Here is a 20,067-nt window from a genome sequence, read left to right on the forward strand (position 1 = left end):
GGACCGCCCCTGGGTGAGTATAATCTAACGTCTTTTTCTCCTTTTTCAGGTAACATCGGGGCTTATCTACAGCATTACAGAATGCTGTAGATAAGCCCCTGATGCCGGTGGGCTTACCTCACCCGCGATTTTCGGGGTGACAGGTTCCCTTTAATGAAATAAACACATGGGGTTTTATTATCTTTATTTGTACGCTCAATCCAACTGACGACCCTCGTTCTCCTGTAAAAAAAGGAAAATAAAAAAGCAACAATATCCCATACCTGTCCTCCGTACAGTCATGTCCCACGTTGTAAATCCATCTGAAGGGGTTAAATACATTTACAACCAGGAGCCTTCTAATGCAGCCGCTCCAGGCTAAATAAAAATAAAACCCAATGTGTCTATTTATTTCATTAAAATACTTTATTCTTAATGTGTGTTTTTTTTTTTAACCCTTTACTACTATTGGATTAATAATGGATAGGTGTCTTATTGACATCTCTCCATTATTAACCAGGCTTAATGTCACCTTACAATAGCAAGGTGACATTAACCCCTTATTACCCCATATCTCACCACTACAGGGAAGTGGGAAGAGAGAGGCTAAGTGCTAGAATAGGTGCATCTTCCAGATGTGCCTTTTCTGGGGTGGCTGGGGGTAGATGTTTTTAGCCAGGAGGGGCCAATAACCATGGTCCCTCTCTAGGCTATTAATATCTGCCCTCAGTCTCTGGCTTTCCCACTCTGGCAGAGAAAATTGCGCAGGAGCCCACGCCAGTTTTTTCAGTGAATTACCCCTTTAATTTAACACCTAGAGCCCCCAAATTTTACACAAAAACACTTGAAACATTAATAGTGAGGGATATGTAAAAATATAATAGATATGAAATGGTTTACTGTATGAAACCATGTCTCATATCCTGTCGGGTTTGGTAGGGAAATAGCAAAAGCAGGCAATTGAATTACCGGCTTTTAAGGTACCTTCACACATAACGATTTCGTTAACGATATCGTTGCTTTTTGTGACGTAGCAACGATATCGTTAACGAAATTGTTATGCGTGACAGCGACCAACGATCAGGCCCCTGCTGGGAGATCGTTGGGAATGATCAGGACCTTTTTGTTTGGTCGCTGATCACCCGCTGACATCGCTGAATCTGCGTGTGTGACGCCGATCCAGCGATGTCTTCACTGGTAACCAGGGTAAACATTGGGTTACTAAGTGCAGGGCCGCACTTAGTAACCCGATGTTTACCCTGGTTACCATTGTAAAAGTAAAAAAAAACAAACAGTACATACTGTAGCATAGCGACTGGTCATGTGAATGATGGATGGTACCGTACATACTCGAGTATAAGCCGAGATTTTCAGCCCATTTTTTGGGCTGAAAGTCCCCCTCTCGGCTTATACTCGAGTCATATACCCGGGTGTCAGCAGGGGAGGGAGAGCGGGGGCTGTGTAATCATACTTACCTGCTCCCAGCGCGGTCCCTGCAGTCCCTGGCTTCTCCGGCGCTGCAGATTCTTCCTGTACTGAGCGGTCACATGGCACCGCTCATTACAGTCATGAATAGGCAGCTCCACCCCCATAGGGGAGGAGCCGCATATTCATTTCTGTAATGATCGGTGCCATGTGACCGCTCAATTACAGGAAGAAGCCAGGGACTGCAGGGACCGCGCCAGGAGCAGGTAAGGGGAGCGCAGCGCTATAATTACCTGCTCCTCGCTCCGCTGCGGCTCCGTCTGCAGCGTCCTCTAGCAGTGACGCTCAGGTTAGAGGGTGCGGTGACGTAGTCAGTGCGCGCCCTCTGCTGAGCGTCAGTGCTGGAGACGGAGCCGCACGAGGAGCAGGTAAATATTGAAAGCGCTGGCATCCTGAGCAAGAGAGGTGAGTATGTGATTTTTTTTTATGGCAGCACCAGCAGCATTCTAAGGAGCACCTATGGGGCCATAAAGGTGCAGAGCATATATGGGGCACAGCATTCTAAGGAGCACCTATGGGGCCATAAAGGTGCAGAGCATATATGGGGCACAGCATTCTAAGGAGCACCTATGGGGCCATAAAGGTGCAGAGCATATATGGGGCACAGCATTATAAGGAGCACCTATGGGGCCATAAAGGTGCAGAGCATATATGGGGCACAGCATTATAAGGAGCACCTATGGGGCCATAAAGGTGCAGAGCATATATGGGGCACAGCATTCTAAGGAGCACCTATGGGGCCATAAAGGTGCAGAGCATATATGGGGCACAGCATTATAAGGAGCATCTATGGGGCCATAAAGGTGCAGAGCATATATGGGGCACAGCATTCTAAGGAGCACCTATGGGGCCATAAAGGTGCAGAGCATATATGGGGCACAGCATTCTAAGGAGCACCTATGGGGCCATAAAGGTGCAGAGCATATATGGGGCCCAGCATTCTAAGGAGCACCTATGGGGCCATAAAGGTGCAGAGCATATATGGGGCACAGCATTATAAGGAGCATCTATGGGGCCATAAAGGTGCAGAGCATATATGGGGCCCAGCATTCTAAGGAGCACCTATGGGGCCATAAAGGTGCAGAGCATATATGGGGCACAGCATTCTAAGGAGCACCTATGGGGCCATAAAGGTGCAGAGCATATATGGGGCACAGCATTATAAGGAGCATCTATGGGGCCATAAAGGTGCAGAGCATATATGGGGCACAGCATTATAAGGATCATCTATGGGACCATAAAGGTGCAGAGCATATATGGGGCACAGCATTATAAGGAGCACCTATGGGGCCATAAAGGTGCAGAGCATATATGGGGCACAGCATTATAAGGAGCACCTATGGGGCCATAAAGGTGCAGAGCATATATGGGGCACAGCATTCTAAGGAGCACCTATGGGGCCATAAAGGTGCAGAGCATATATGGGGCACAGCATTATAAGGAGCACCTATGGGGCCATAAAGGTGCAGAGCATATATGGGGCCCAGCATTCTAAGGAGCACCTATGGGGCCATAAAGGTGCAGAGCATATATGGGGCACAGCATTATAAGGAGCATCTATGGGGCCATAAAGGTGCAGAGCATATATGGGGCCCAGCATTCTAAGGAGCACCTATGAGGCCATAAAGGTGCAGAGCATATATGGGGCACAGCATTCTAAGGAGCACCTATGGGGCCATAAAGGTGCAGAGCATATATGGGGCACAGCATTATAAGGAGCATCTATGGGGCCATAAAGGTGCAGAGCATATATGGGGCACAGCATTATAAGGAGCATCTATGGGGCCATAAAGGTGCAGAGCATATATGGGGCACAGCATTATAAGGAGCATCTATGGGGCCATAAAGGTGCAGAGCATATATGGGGCACAGCATTATAAGGAGCATATATGGGGCCATAAAGGTGCAGAGCATATATGGGGCACAGCATTATAAGGAGCATATATGGGGCCATAAAGGTGCAGAGCATATATGGGGCACAGCATTATAAGGAGCACCTATGGGGCCATAAAGGTGCAGAGCATATATGGGGCACAGCATTATTAGGAGCACCTATGGGGCCATAAAGGTGCAGAGCATATATGGGGCACAGCATTATAAGGAGCATCTATGGGGCCATAAAGGTGCAGAGCATATATGGGGCACAGCATTATAAGGAGCATCTATGGGGCCATAAAGGTGCAGAGCATATATGGGGCACAGCATTCTAAGGAGCACCTATGGGGCCATAATCAAAGGTGCAGAGCATTATATATGGCACAACATTATAAGGAGCATCTATGGGGCCATAATCAAAGGTGCAGAGCATTATATATGGCACAACATTATAAGGAGCATCTATGGGGCCATAATCAAAGGTGCAGAGCATATATGGCACAACATTATAAGGAGCATTTATGGGGCCATAATCAAAGGTGCAGAGCATTATATATGGCACAACATTATAAGGAGCATCTATGGGGCCATAATCAAAGGTGCAGAGCATATATGGCACAACATTATAAGGAGCACCTATGGGGCCATAATCAAAGGTGCAGAGCATATATGGCACAACATTATAAGGAGCATCTATGGGGCCATAATCAAAGGTGCAGAGCATTATATATGGCACAACATTATAAGAAGCATTTATGGGGCCATAATCAAAGGTGCAGAGCATATATGGCACAACATTATAAGGAGCATCTATGGGGCCATAATCAAAGGTGCAGAGCATATATGGCACAACATTATAAGGAGCATTTATGGGGCCATAATCAAAGGTGCAGAGCATATATGGCACAACATTATAAGGAGCATTTATGGGGCCATAATCAAAGGTGCAGAGCATATATGGCACAACATTATAAGGAGCATCTATGGGGCCATAATCAAAGGTGCAGAGCATATATGGCACAACATTATAAGGAGCATTTATGGGGCCATAATCAAAGGTGCAGAGCATATATGGCACAACATTATAAGGAGCATTTATGGGGCCATAATCAAAGGTGCAGAGCATATATGGCACAACATTATAAGGAGCATCTATGGGGCCATAATCAAAGGTGCAGAGCATATATGGCACAACATTATAAGGAGCATTTATGGGGCCATAATCAAAGGTGCAGAGCATTCTATATAGCTCAGTTGTATATGGAGCATCTATGGGGCAATAATGAACGGTATGGAGCATCTATTTTTATTTTTGAAATTCACCGGTAGCTGCTGCATTTTCTACCCTAGGCTTATACTCGAGTCAATAAGTTTTCCCAGTTTTTTGTGGCAAAATTAGGGGGTCGGCTTATACTCGGGTCGGCTTATACTCGAGTATATACGGTATGTATCGCAGAGGTGGGTGGCCCTGTGATGGAAGCCTGGGTATGTTTTGCTCAAGTAGATCTACTGCTGAGGGGTTTGTTTACATTGGGAAGGCTTCCAGGTGATTGGAGAGATGGGTGGGTTCAGTCACCTACAAATCCATCCAAAGAGGCGTGTCTAAACACGTAAATGGTTTTGTGTGTAAGGACCTGTGGTGATGTCACGCTCACCTGACTAGCCATGTGACAGGTACCTGGGCGTAGTTACACCTATGTAAAGGAGGTGTGTGTAGCACATGGTGAGAGTGTGAGTGTCTGTCAGGCTGGACACTGCAGAGTGGCCTGTGTGTTGGACGGTTCCAGGTGGGGACGATGTCCTGGAAGCACACAGTGGCCATTCCAGGCTGGAGAGCCTGCATGCTGGACATAGCACGGACGGTCGGTGTTGGAGTCTCTTGGGAGTGGAGTCGTCCTGGAAGCACCTGGGGACTGTAGTCCTGGACGGTCTGTGTTGAGGACCTGGGACTGACCTGAAGTCAGTGTAAGGAGTGGAACTTTTGAGCAGTAACCCCGGACAACAGGATTATAATATACAGCAGAGAAGCCTATCTGCTACGTGAACTGTCTAATGTTTCATGGCTGTAATGAAATGGACTGTACCCTGTCTGGTTTATGCGGAGTTTGAATAAACCATATGGACTGATATGTGTGAGATATCGTGCCTGAAGTGTTTATCCTGCTGCCAAGCGAGTAGCCCCAAGACCCGTAGCGGGTGAAACGCTACAATTGGTGTTTCGAATGTGGGCAAAAGATCCAAGGAGCACATGTTGCAGCGCTGGCTGGTCTGAGCCAGAAGAGTGGACGGTCTTGAAAACCGTGAGTAAATACTGACCGGGGTCAGTGAGAATTGTTATTGGTGGGATACCTTCGAGGAGAAGAGGGTCCCAGGAACCTGTGCGGCAATGACGGGTAACGGTCTTGAAAACCGTGTGTAAATATTGACCGGGGTCAGTGAGAACTGCAGTTTATGGATACCTCTGAGGAGAAGAGGGATCCGGGAACCTGTGTGGCCGGCACCAACAGGTAACGGACAGGTGTCCGTGTGTACTGACCGGGGTCAGAGTGGAAGAAAACTGTTGTGTCTGGGTCCCTCAGAGGCCGAGGGGTGTCCAGGAACCTGTGAAGTTGTCAAAGGGTGACGGTCTGAAAACCGTGAATTATGCTGGTCGGGATCAGTGAAAAACTGTTTTTGGGCTATGTTAAAGCCGGGTGTGTAACAGACCAGAGTCTGTGCGGTACTGACTGGGGTCAGTGAAAGACTGTTTTTTTTTCTATAAAGCACGTGTGCAGGTGTTTGCTGTGGACCAGCGAGTCCATGTATTTCATTTTTTTCATCCGTGATCGACTTGCTGTGGCTCGGCGGGGCCACGAAGACTGAAGGCGTCTGGCGGTAACTCGGCGGGGTTACGAAGTTTTGCTGTGGGTCGGCGGGTCCACGAAGTCCGCGGTGCAGAGCCGTGTGAAGTGCAGTTGCAGCAAAGAAAAAAAAAAAGACATTGCTGGTTTAGGCCGGCTTCACACTCAGCGTATGAAAATACGGTCCGTATATTACGGCCGTAATACGCTGAAAAGTCCCGAAAATAGTGGTCCGTAGCTCCTCCGTAGGCAGGGTGTTTCAGTGTTTTTTGCGTATGGCATCCTCCGTATGTAATCCGTATGTCATCCGTACTGCGTGTTTTTATCGCAGGCTTGCAAAACCGACATACGGCTATACAAGGGATCCATGTGTAAAAAAAAAAAAAACATATATACTGTCTATATATATATATATATATATATATATATATATATATATATATATATATATGTCAGCAGACACATATATGTATATATATTAAAGGGAACCTGTCACCCCGTATTTTAAAGATGAGATAAAAATGGCATTAACTAGGGCCAGAGCTGTGCTTTACATTACTGTCTTCTTTGTGCTTTTATTCCGCACCTATCTTGCCGAAATACCTTTTGAAAGTCGCCGTTTGGTGCTGTCACTCAGTCAGGTCTGGTCAGATGGGCGTTGATAAGTTGCGGTTCCTCCCCCACCTCTTGCGTTTCCCTGCGAATTTTATTCCCGCCGTCAGCGTTGTGCTTAGCGCCTGCGCAGTAACGTATAATTTGGCGCCTGCGTATTATGGTTTGCCCAACTGTGGGCATATCATAATTGACATTACTGCGCATGCGCGGGCCGGCACTTTTACCTGTGTGCCCCGGAAGTGGTCATATGCGCATACTGTATAGCTGGATGCCGGCAACAGTTTCTCAGCCCCACCTGCGATCGTAAGTTTTGTGCCAAAATCGCTTACCTACCTACCTATCTATCTATCGTTCTTTCTTTCTATCTATCTATTATCTATCTATCCTTCTTTCTACCTATCTATCTATCTATCTATCTATCTATCTATGTATCTATCTATCTATCTATGTATCTAACTATCTATCTATTATCTATCTATTATCTATCTAACTATCTATCATCTATCTAACTATCTATCATCTATCTATTATCTATCTATGTATCTAACTATCTATCAATCTATCTATCTATCTATTCTCTATCTATTGTTCTTTCAATCTATCGATCTTTCTATCAATCTATTATCTATCTATCGAAAATTCTATCTATCTAACTATCTATCTTTGTATCTATTTATCTATTATCTATCTATTATCTATCATTCTTTCTAACTATCTATCTATGTATCTATTTATCTATTATCTATCTATTACCTATCGTTATTTCTATCTATCTTTCTATCTATCTATCTATCTATCTATCTATCTATTATCTATCGTTCGTTCTATCTATTATCTATCTATCGATCTTTATATCTATCTATTATCTATCTATTGTTCTTTCTATCTGTATATATCTCTTATATATATATATCGATCTTTCTATCTAGCTATTATCTATCTATCGTTCTTTCTATCTATCTATCAATATTTCGATCTATCTATTATCTATCTATCGTTCTTTATATCTATCTATTATCTATCTATCTATCTCTTTTCTGCTAGCCAACACATTCTATTGATGTTATAACTTCTAACTTTCTTATTCCTTCTTTTTATCTATTTATCTATCTACCAGCAAATTACATACAACATACACCCTGCAACATAAACACCGTGACATTCACCCAGCGATATATGACTTGCAACCTACCACATTTGACATGCAACATACGACTTTCAACATACTAAGTTTGACATGCAACATCAGACTACATGCGACTACATGCGACACAAAACTACATGCAACATGCTACATGCGACAACATGCAACATTCTTCATGCGACTACATGCGACATGCAACTACCTGCGACTATATGCAACAAGATGCAACAACATGCGACTGCATGTCACATGCAGCAACATGCGACATGAAACATGCGACGATATGCGACATGTGGCTACATGCCACATCCGACGACATGCAACAGCATGCAACATGCAGCAACATGCGACTATATGTGACATGCAACAACATGGGACTACATGTCACATGCGGCAACATGCGACTACATGCGACGTGCAACAACATGCGACTACATGTAACATGCAACAACATGCGACATGCAAAAACATGTGACATGCGGCAACATGCGACTACATGCAACATTACACAACTTGCGGCTACATGCGACCACATACAACATGCAACAACATGAGACTATATGCGACATGCAACAACATGGGACTACATGTCACATGCAGCAACATGCAACAACATGCGACTACATGTGACATGCGAGTACATGCAACATGCAACAAATGCCACCACATGCGACGTGCAACAACGTGCAACTGCATGTCACATGCAACAACATGCGACATGCAACAACATGCAACTACATGTCACATGCGACTACATGCGACAACATGAAACATGCCACTACATGCGACATGCGGCTACATGCAACAACATGCGACATGCAACAACATGTGACTACATGTCACATGCAACAACAAGCAACTACATGTGACATTATACTACATGCGGCAACATGCGCCTACATGCAACATTCAACAACATGCTGCTACATGCGACATGCAACAACATGCGACATGCAACAACATTCGACTGTCACATGCAACAACATGCAACATGAAACTACATACCACATGCGACTATGCGACAACATGAAACATGCCACTACATGCGACAAGCGGCAGCATGCGAATACATGCGACATGTGGCTACATGCCACATGTGACATGCAACAACGTGCGACATTCAACAACATGCAACAACATTCGACTACATGCGACTACATGCAACACGATGCGACATGCAACAACATTCGACTACATGCGACATGCAAATACATGCGACTACATGCAACACGATGCGACATGCAACAACATTCGACTACATGCGACATGCAAATACATGCGACTACATGCAACATGATGCAACATGCAACAACATGCAACAACAGTGTGTCACTGAGGGTCCTATACAGCAGTGACATCACCCGATGTCACTGTTCTATAGGGGAGATCATCGTGGGACACTCGTTAGTTGTTGGACTCCGTCGAAGACAGGTACTATACGGTTTATTAGTTTCCTTTTTTTACAGGTGCAGAACTATGGTAAGTATGGTCAAAAGAAGAATATTAAAAAAAAAATTTTTTGGAAAAATGTGTGTGTGGTTTTTTTTTAAACCAATACTATCATTGGATTACTAACGGATAGGCGTCTTATTGACGCCTCTCCGTTATTAACCCGGCTTAATGTCACCTTACGATAGCAAGGTGACATTAACCCCTTATTACCCCATATCCCACCGCTACACGGGAGTGGGAAGAGAGGGGCTAAGTGCCGGAAGTTGCGCATCTTATAGATGCGCCATTTCTGGGGCGGCTGCGCACTGGTATTTGTAGCCGGAGGGGGCCAATATCCATGGACCCTCTCTAGGCTATGAATATCAGCCCGCAGCTGTCTGCGTAGCCTTTCTGGCTAAAAAATATAGGGGGACCCCACGTCATTTTTTTTTTGGTGGGGGTCACCCTATTTTAATAGCCATTAAAGGCTACGCAGACAGCTGCGGGCTGATATTCATAGCAGGCTATGAATATTGGTCCACGGCTGTCGGCTTTCCCCCTCTGGCGCAGAAAATTCCGCGGAAGCCCACGCCGTTTTTTTTTTTTTTTTTGGGGGGGGGGGGGGGGGAGGGGGGCTCTGTCAAACTTCTAACATCGGGACTTGCTTTCCACCATGGGTTCATGAAGTTTTGATATCTGTTATTGTAATCCTGATACAGTTTGGATAATTGGACGTCAGTGCCATATATCCACTGTGGTTAAGGCCTCATTCACACGTCAGTAGTGTTTGATCAGTATTTGTATGCCAAAACCAGGAGTGTCTCCAAAACAGAGGACAGTTGTCAATCCTACACTTTTAGTTTTTCTATGCAAGTTCCACTCCTTGTTTTGGCATTCAAATACTGATCAAAAAATACTGACGTGGGAACAAGGCCTAACAGGGTAATATATATACATAATCACTGATTAGCTGCCGACATATCCTTTGATTGTTTGGTGGTACCTTTTGCGTCCGTGCACATATTGCATATTTGTGCCAGGAAATTTGTGTGCTGCTTAGGCATATCTTGCCAGATCACGTTGGTGCTGACTTTTTTGTATTTATCTTCAGGATTATGTGTGGAGTTAATGGTGATTTACTGCTGATTATTTTGTCTTTCTTTTGGGTGTTTTACAGAAGACAATTTCTAACATGGAATCGATACAAAGTGGAAGCAGATTCAGGAAAATTAATGCCATGCTCCATTGGTTAATCCGCAGTGTATTAATGGCTTAATTTTCAGCAGCATATTCACACATTTTTTACAAAAAAATCATTTAATTTGTACTGTCAATCACTTGTTGATCTGCTTTGATTTTGTGCAATAAAATAAAGTTGATCCGCTGTTAATCCACAACGTGTGAAAATAGCCTCTGCGCAGACAATTTTATTTTTCAGTGTTTCTATATATCCATCTATCATTACATCTATCTATCATTTTACTTCTATGTATCTATATAATTCCATGTATCTCGCTGATTATTTTATCTATTTACGTAATTAGATCTATCTATCTATCTAACTATCTATCTATCTATCGATCTATCTCTCTCATTGAATCTATCTTATTTATTCTACTGACCAGATTACATTGACCTATCTGATTCAAAAATGCATCATAAGTAACATTAGCTTTCTATTTTTTTTTCAAAGGAACATCATTGAATGTGGAGACAATTGGCTAAGACGATGGTGCAGACAACAAGGATTTGGATTCCTGGACCACGGTGTGAATTACTGGTATGATGGACTCCTCGCCAGAGACGGACTACACCTCAACAAACCTGGGAAACACACATTCGCCAGAAGACTCGCTACACTCATCAGGAGGGCGTTAAACTAGAAGAAGAGGGGACGGGAAGAAAAACATTAGACTCGAACAAAGACGACCCAGGAAAACATACTCAGAAGGGAGGTAAGAACATTTCTAAAACAATCCACAGTGAGGAGATTGGAACAAAACAAAATCCTCTAAACTGCATGCTCGCAAACGCCAGAAGCCTTACAAACAAGATGGAAGAACTAGAAGCAGAAATATCTACAGGTAACTTTGACATAGTGGGAATAACCGAGACATGGTTAGATGAAAGCTATGACTGGGCAGTTAACTTACAGGGTTACAGTCTGTTTAGAAAGGATCGTAAAAATCGGAGAGGAGGAGGGGTTTGTCTCTATGTAAAGTCTTGTCTAAAGTCCACTTTAAGGGAGGATATTAGCGAAGGGAATGAGGATGTCGAGTCCATATGGGTTGAAATTCATGGAGGGAAAAATGGTAACAAAATTCTCATTGGGGTCTGTTACAAACCCCCAAATATAACAGAAAGCATGGAAAGTCTACTTCTAAAGCAGATAGATGAAGCTGCAACCCATAATGAGGTCCTGGTTATGGGGGACTTTAACTACCCGGATATTAACTGGGAAACAGAAACCTGTGAAACCCATAAAGGCAACAGGTTTCTGCTAATAACCAAGAAAAATTATCTTTCACAATTGGTGCAGAATCCAACCAGAGGAGCAGCACTTTTAGACCTAATACTATCTAATAGACCTGACAGAATAACAAATCTGCAGGTGGTTGGGCATTTAGGAAATAGCGACCACAATATTGTGCAGTTTCACCTGTCTTTCACTAGGGGGACTTGTCAGGGAGTCACAAAAACATTGAACTTTAGGAAGGCAAAGTTTGAACAGCTTAGAGATGCCCTTAATCTGGTAGACTGGGACAATATCCTCAGAAATGAGAATACAGATAATAAATGGGAAATGTTTAAGAACATCCTAAATAGGCAGTGTAAGCGGTTTATACCTTGTGGGAATAAAAGGACTAGAAATAGGAAAAACCCAATGTGGCTAAACAAAGAAGTAAGACAGGCAATTAACAGTAAAAAGAAAGCATTTGCACTACTAAAGCAGGATGGCACCACTGAAGCTCTAAAAAACTATAGGGAGAAAAATACTTTATCTAAAAAACTAATTAAAGCTGCCAAAAAGGAAACAGAGAAGCACATTGCTAAGGAGAGTAAAACTAATCCCAAACTGTTCTTCAACTATATCAATAGTAAAAGAATAAAAACTGAAAATGTAGGCCCCTTAAAAAATAGTGAGGAAAGAATGGTTGTAGATGACGAGGAAAAAGCTAACATATTAAACACCTTCTTCTCCACGGTATTCACGGTGGAAAATGAAATGCTAGGTGAAATCCCAAGAAACAATGAAAACCCTATATTAAGAGTCACCAATCTAACCCAAGAAGAGGTGCGAAACCGGCTAAATAAGATTAAAATAGATAAATCTCCGGGTCCGGATGGCATACACCCACGAGTACTAAGAGAACTAAGTAATGTAATAGATAAACCATTATTTCTTATTTTTAGGGACTCTATAGCGACAGGGTCTGTTCCGCAGGACTGGCGCATAGCAAATGTGGTGCCAATATTCAAAAAGGGCTCTAAAAGTGAACCTGGAAATTATAGGCCAGTAAGTCTAACCTCTATTGTTGGTAAAATATTTGAAGGGTTTCTGAGGGATGTTATTCTGGATTATCTCAATGAGAATAACTGTTTAACTCCATATCAGCATGGGTTTATGAGAAATCGCTCCTGTCAAACCAATCTAATCAGTTTTTATGAAGAGGTAAGCTATAGACTGGACCACGGTGAGTCATTGGACGTGGTATATCTCGATTTTTCCAAAGCGTTTGATACCGTGCCGCACAAGAGGTTGGTACACAAAATGAGAATGCTTGGTCTGGGGGAAAATGTGTGTAAATGGGTTAGTAACTGGCTTAGTGATAGAAAGCAGAGGGTGGTTATAAATGGTATAGTCTCTAACTGGGTCGCTGTGACCAGTGGGGTACCGCAGGGGTCAGTATTGGGACCTGTTCTCTTCAACATATTCATTAATGATCTGGTAGAAGGTTTACACAGTAAAATATCGATATTTGCAGATGATACAAAACTATGTAAAGCAGTTAATACAAGAGAAGATAGTATTCTGCTACAGATGGATCTGGATAAGTTGGAAACTTGGGCTGAAAGGTGGCAGATGAGGTTTAACAATGATAAATGTAAGGTTATACACATGGGAAGAGGGAATCAATATCACCATTACACACTGAACGGGAAACCACTGGGTAAATCTGACAGGGAGAAGGACTTGGGGATCCTAGTTAATGATAAACTTACCTGGAGCAGCCAGTGCCAGGCAGCAGCTGCCAAGGCAAACAGGATCATGGGGTGCATTAAAAGAGGTCTGGATACACATGATGAGAGCATTATACTGCCTCTGTACAAATCCCTAGTTAGACCGCACATGGAGTACTGTGTCCAGTTTTGGGCACCGGTGCTCAGGAAGGATATAATGGAACTAGAGAGAGTACAAAGGAGGGCAACAAAATTAATAAAGGGGATGGGAGAACTACAATACCCAGATAGATTAGCGAAATTAGGATTATTTAGTCTAGAAAAAAGACGACTGAGGGGCGATCTAATAACCATGTATAAGTATATAAGGGGACAATACAAATATCTCGCTGAGGATCTGTTTATACCAAGGAAGGTGACGGGCACAAGGGGGCATTCTTTGCGTCTGGAGGAGAGAAGGTTTTTCCACCAACATAGAAGAGGATTCTTTACTGTTAGGGCAGTGAGAATCTGGAATTGCTTGCCTGAGGAGGTGGTGATGGCGAACTCAGTCGAGGGGTTCAAGAGAGGCCTGGATGTCTTCCTGGAGCAGAACAATATTGTATCATACAATTATTAGGTTCTGTAGAAGGACGTAGATCTGGGGATTTATTATGATGGAATATAGGCTGAACTGGATGGACAAATGTCTTTTTTCGGCCTTACTAACTATGTTACTATGTTACTATGTTACTATGAGATACTGGATTAGGATTACAAGACCATAAGAGCAGAGCTGAAAAAAGTAAAGGTGACTCAGTCCTTATCTGTCACTAGATGGTGTCCCGATGCAAATGCATCGGGTATTCTACAGTATGCATGTCCACGTAGTATATTGCACAGCCACGTAGTGTATCGACCATTTACATACTATATTGCCCAGCCACGTACGATTTTGCCGAGCCACGTAGTCTATTGCCCGGCCATGTAGTATATTGACCATTTACGTAGCATATTGCCCAGTCACGTAGTATATTGCCCAACTATGTAGTATACAGCACAGAGCCACGTAGTATATTGCCCAGTCACGTAGTATATTGCCCAGTCACGTAGTATATTGCCCAGCCACATAGTATATTGCCTAACCACGTAGTATATTGCCCAGCCACATAGTATATTGCCCAGTCACGTAGTATATTGCCCAGCCACATAGTATATTGCCCAGCCACATAGTATATTGCCCAGTCACGTAGTATATTGCCCAGCCACGTAGTATATTGCCCAGCCACATAGTATATTGCCCAGCCACATAGTATATTGCCCAGTCACGTAGTATATTGCCCAGCCACGTAGTATATTGCCCAGTCACGTAGTATATTGCCCAGCCACATAGTATATTGCCCAGCCACATAGTATATTGCCCAGCCACGTAGTATATTGCCCAGCCACGTAGTATATTGCCCAGCCCACATAGTATATTGCCCAGCCACATAGTATATTGCCCAGTCACGTAGTATATTGCCCAGCCACGTAGTATATTGCCCAGTCACGTAGTATATTGCCCAGCCACATAGTATATTGCCCAGCCACATAGTATATTGCCCAGCCACATAGTATATTGCCCAGCCACATAGTATATTGCCCAGCCACTTAGTATATTGCCTAGCCACATAGTATATTGCCCAGTCACGTAGTATATTGCCCAGCCACGTAGTATATTGCCCAGCCACGTAGTATATTACCCAGTCACGTAGTATATTGCCCAGCCACATAGTATATTGCCCAGCCACATAGTATATTGCCCAGCCACGTAGTATATTGCCCAGCCACATAGTATATTGCCCAGCCACATAGTATATTGCCCAGTCACGTAGTATATTGCCCAGTCACGTAGTATATTGCCCAGCCACGTAGTATATTGCCCAGTCACGTAGTATATTGCCCAGTCACGTAGTATATTGCCCAGTCACATAGTATATTGCCCAGTCACGTAGTATATTGGCCTGTCACGTAGTATATTGCCCAGTCACGTAGTATATTGCCCAGTCACGTAGTATATTGCCCAGCCACGTAGTATATTGCCCAGTCACGTAGTATATTGGCCTGTCACGTAGTATATTGCCCAGCCACGTAGTATATTGCCCAGTCACGTAGTATATTGCCCAGTCACGTAGTATATTGCCCAGTCACGTAGTATATTGGCCTGTCACGTAGTATATTGCCCAGCCACGTAGTATATTGCCCAGTCACGTAGTATATTGCCCAGCCACATAGTATATTGCCCAGTCACGTAGTATATTGCCCAGTCACGTAGTATATTGCCCAGCCACGTAGTATATTGCCCAGTCACGTAGTATATTGCCCAGTCACGTAGTATATTGCCCAGTCACGTAGTATATTGGCCTGTCACGTAGTATATTGCCCAGCCACGTAGTATATTGCCCAGTCACGTAGTATATTGCCCAGCCACATAGTATATTGCCCAGTCACGTAGTATATTGCCCAGTCACGTAGTATATTGCCCAGCCACGTAGTATATTGCCCAGTCACGTAGTATATTGCCCAGTCACGTAGTATATTGCCCAGTCACATAGTATATTGCCCAGCCACTTAGTATATTGCCCAGCCACATAGTATATTGCCCAGTCACGTAGTATATTGCCCAGTCACGTAGTATATTGCCCAGCCACGTAGTATATTGCCCAGTCACGTAGTATATTGCCCAGTCACATAGTATATTGCCCAGTCACGTAGTATATTGGCCTGTCACGTAGTATATTGCCCAGCCACGTAGTATATTGCCCAGTCACGTAGTATATTGCCCAGTCACATAGTATATTGCCCAGCCACGTACTATATTGCCCAGTCACGTAGTATATTGCCCAGCCACGTAGTATATTGCCCAGTCACGTAGTATATTGCCCAGTCACGTAGTATATTGCCCAGCCACATAGTATATTGCCCAGTCACGTAGTATATTGCCCAGTCACGTAGTATATTGCCCAGCCACGTAGTATATTGCCCAGTCACGTAGTATATTGCCCAGTCACGTAGTATATTGCCCAGTCACATAGTATATTGCCCAGTCACGTAGTATATTGGCCTGTCACGTAGTATATTGCCCAGTCACGTAGTATATTGCCCAGTCACGTAGTATATTGCCCAGCCACGTAGTATATTGCCCAGTCACGTAGTATATTGGCCTGTCACGTAGTATATTGCCCAGCCACGTAGTATATTGCCCAGTCACGTAGTATATTGCCCAGTCACGTAGTATATTGCCCAGTCACGTAGTATATTGGCCTGTCACGTAGTATATTGCCCAGCCACGTAGTATATTGCCCAGTCACGTAGTATATTGCCCAGCCACATAGTATATTGCCCAGTCACGTAGTATATTGCCCAGTCACGTAGTATATTGCCCAGCCACGTAGTATATTGCCCAGTCACGTAGTATATTGCCCAGTCACGTAGTATATTGCCCAGTCACGTAGTATATTGGCCTGTCACGTAGTATATTGCCCAGCCACGTAGTATATTGCCCAGTCACGTAGTATATTGCCCAGCCACATAGTATATTGCCCAGTCACGTAGTATATTGCCCAGTCACGTAGTATATTGCCCAGCCACGTAGTATATTGCCCAGTCACGTAGTATATTGCCCAGTCACGTAGTATATTGCCCAGTCACATAGTATATTGCCCAGCCACTTAGTATATTGCCCAGCCACATAGTATATTGCCCAGTCACGTAGTATATTGCCCAGTCACGTAGTATATTGCCCAGCCACGTAGTATATTGCCCAGTCACGTAGTATATTGCCCAGTCACATAGTATATTGCCCAGTCACGTAGTATATTGGCCTGTCACGTAGTATATTGCCCAGCCACGTAGTATATTGCCCAGTCACGTAGTATATTGCCCAGTCACATAGTATATTGCCCAGCCACGTACTATATTGCCCAGTCACGTAGTATATTGCCCAGCCACGTAGTATATTGCCCAGTCACGTAGTATATTGCCCAGTCACGTACTATATTGCCCAGTCACGTAGTATATTGGCCTGTCACGTAGTATATTGGCCTGTCACGTAGTATACAGCACAGAGCCACGTAGTAGATTACATAGCGACGTAGTATATTCCACAGCCTTGTAGTATTCAGCACAGAGCCATGTAGTATATTGCCCAGTGACGTAGTATATTAACGAGCCAAGTTTGTCACAGGTTCAAAAAATTAAAAAGAAATATACTCACCTAACGATCCGAGGGCCCCTTGGAGTTGAACATACTCACCCTTCTTGTCGCTGCTCCTCAGCGTCCTGTCTCTCGGCTTCCTTGGATCCAACGGCGCTGTGCAGATGAGCGGGCGGCCGCCGCCATCTTCCTTTACCAGGATGCATTGCGAAATTACACATATGACTTAGCGTTGTCGCAATACCACTAGGTCTTATGGGTAATTTCGAAAAGCATCGCTGGGAAAGGAAGATGGCGGCGGTCGACAGTGGCACAGCGGACAACGGAGGGTGAGTATAGCTTTTTTTTTTTATTATTATTATTATTATTATTTTTAACATTACTTTATTTTACTATTGATGCTGCCTACGCGGTTTGGGGACACACTGGGTTAATAGCGGCGTTAACGTAATGCGTTACCGCCGGCATTAACCCTGTGTTAGCGGTGAGCTGAGGGGAGTATGGAGTGTGCGGTCAGCGGAGCGCCGGGGAAACAGTACGGTGAGCGGAGCGCCGGGGACACAGTGCGGTGAGCGTAGCGCCGGGGACACAGTGCTGGGAGCGTGCGCCGGCCACTGACTATGGTGAGCGGAGTGCTGGGGACAGTGAGTGCGTGGAGCGTGCGCCTGACACTGACTGCGGGGAGTAAGGAGCGGCCATTTTCTTCCGCACTGTGCCCGTCGCTGATTGATCGTGGCTGTTTCGCAGCGACCAATCAGTGACTTGGATTTCCATGGTAGACAGAGGCCAGGAACAATGAATATCCGTGACAGAAGGACAGACAGACAGACGGAAGTGACCCTTAGACAATTATGTATATAGATTACATCTATCCTTATTTCTTTTGCTAATTATTTCATACCTTATTTACACACACATATATATATATATATATATATATATTTGGAATAAATTTCATTAAGGTCCTCATTAAAATTTCTCTTCAGGCTACTGCTACACGGTCGTCCTTTTCCTCTGGGATGGGTGGGTGTGGTTTAATGTTCAGCCGTCTTGGTAGCGACATCTGATCACGGCTCCTACATGCGGCCTTTTTATCACCCTTTGGCCATCCTCCTTTTTACACGGTCCTACGTCACTTTTCCAAAAAACACTTCCAATTTAACCAATCCTATACTTCCTACCTCTCTGCTCCCCACCCTTTACCCTGTCATAAACCAGCATTTTCCCAAATCTAAACTGTCACTCGCTACCTGCTCCGGTCATGCCCCCCTCATTCGGACCCTCCATGACATATCCAGGGGTTATTTAACATCCACATAAATATTGCTAAATGATCATTTTGCTTTATCGAACTAATTAATTATATGTATCTATGTGCTTTCATTTATATATTATTTTATTTTACTTTTTTATTACTGTACCAGGAACGTCATTGAATCGGTCTTTACTTGAGCAGAAGAAAAGAGCACAGGACAAGAGCAGAAGACAAGAGCACAAGAGAATACCGTATAAAAGTAAAATAAAAAGAATGGAAAATATAAATATTGTTTAAATAAACAATGCTTTGACAAATTAAAGTTTGTTAGTCTTTCATTTGTTACGTTTGTAAAACTTTCTAAACATCATTTATATGTCTCATATAAATAAACATGTCTCCTTCTGATTTTATTACAAGGAACTTCCTTGAAAATAACAGTGCAGGAGCAGACAAGGACAGCTAAGGAGAGTAAAGGTGTGAAAGGGTCAATATTACAAAGTGAATTCAAATAATAGTAGTTAATAAAACATCTCTGAAATTTATGTTTAACTATTACATTTTATTTGTCTATACATCTTTATGGCTGTGTGCACACGATGCAGATTTGGTGCAGAATTTTCGGCATAAAATCTGCACTAAATCTGCATCTCCTGGCAGAATCCGCAGGTGCGTTTTTATGGATTTTTGAGGGGTTTTTTTAACAATGGATTTCTATTATGGAGGGTGCAGAAACACTGCAGAACTGCACAAAAGAAGTGACATGCACTTCTTTGAAATCTGCAGCGTTTCTGCGCAGATTTTTCTGCACCATGTGCACAGCTTTTTTTTCACATTGATTTACATTGTACTGTAATCACAGTGCAGTTCAGCGTTTCTGCTGCAGTTCGGCACTAAATCTGCATCGTGTGCACATATCATATATCTCTCATAACACATTTTAAGCTTTTATTCTTTATAACTACCATTCCATATCTATCATTATTTTTATCTATCATTCAATCTCCCTTTTTATAATATTTTACAATCATTCTCTATCATTACTGTTATCTCTGATTCCATTTCTCTCATTCCTTCTCTGTCAGTA

General features: G+C 43.5%; 1 long non-coding RNA gene across 1 annotated transcript; it reads left to right on the forward strand.

The window, feature by feature from the left end:
- The first annotated feature begins 5,048 nt into the window (after positions 1–5,048).
- Positions 5,049–19,299, forward strand: LOC138654442 (uncharacterized). Its single transcript, XR_011316296.1, has 3 exons — positions 5,049–5,639; positions 11,063–11,324; positions 19,150–19,299. It is a non-coding gene; the product is annotated as an uncharacterized lncRNA (long non-coding RNA).
- Positions 19,300–20,067: the final 768 nt, after the last annotated feature.

The sequence above is a fragment of the Ranitomeya imitator genome, unplaced genomic scaffold, assembly GCF_032444005.1.
Source record: "Ranitomeya imitator isolate aRanImi1 unplaced genomic scaffold, aRanImi1.pri SCAFFOLD_172, whole genome shotgun sequence".
Classification (NCBI taxonomy): Eukaryota; Metazoa; Chordata; class Amphibia; order Anura; family Dendrobatidae; genus Ranitomeya; species Ranitomeya imitator.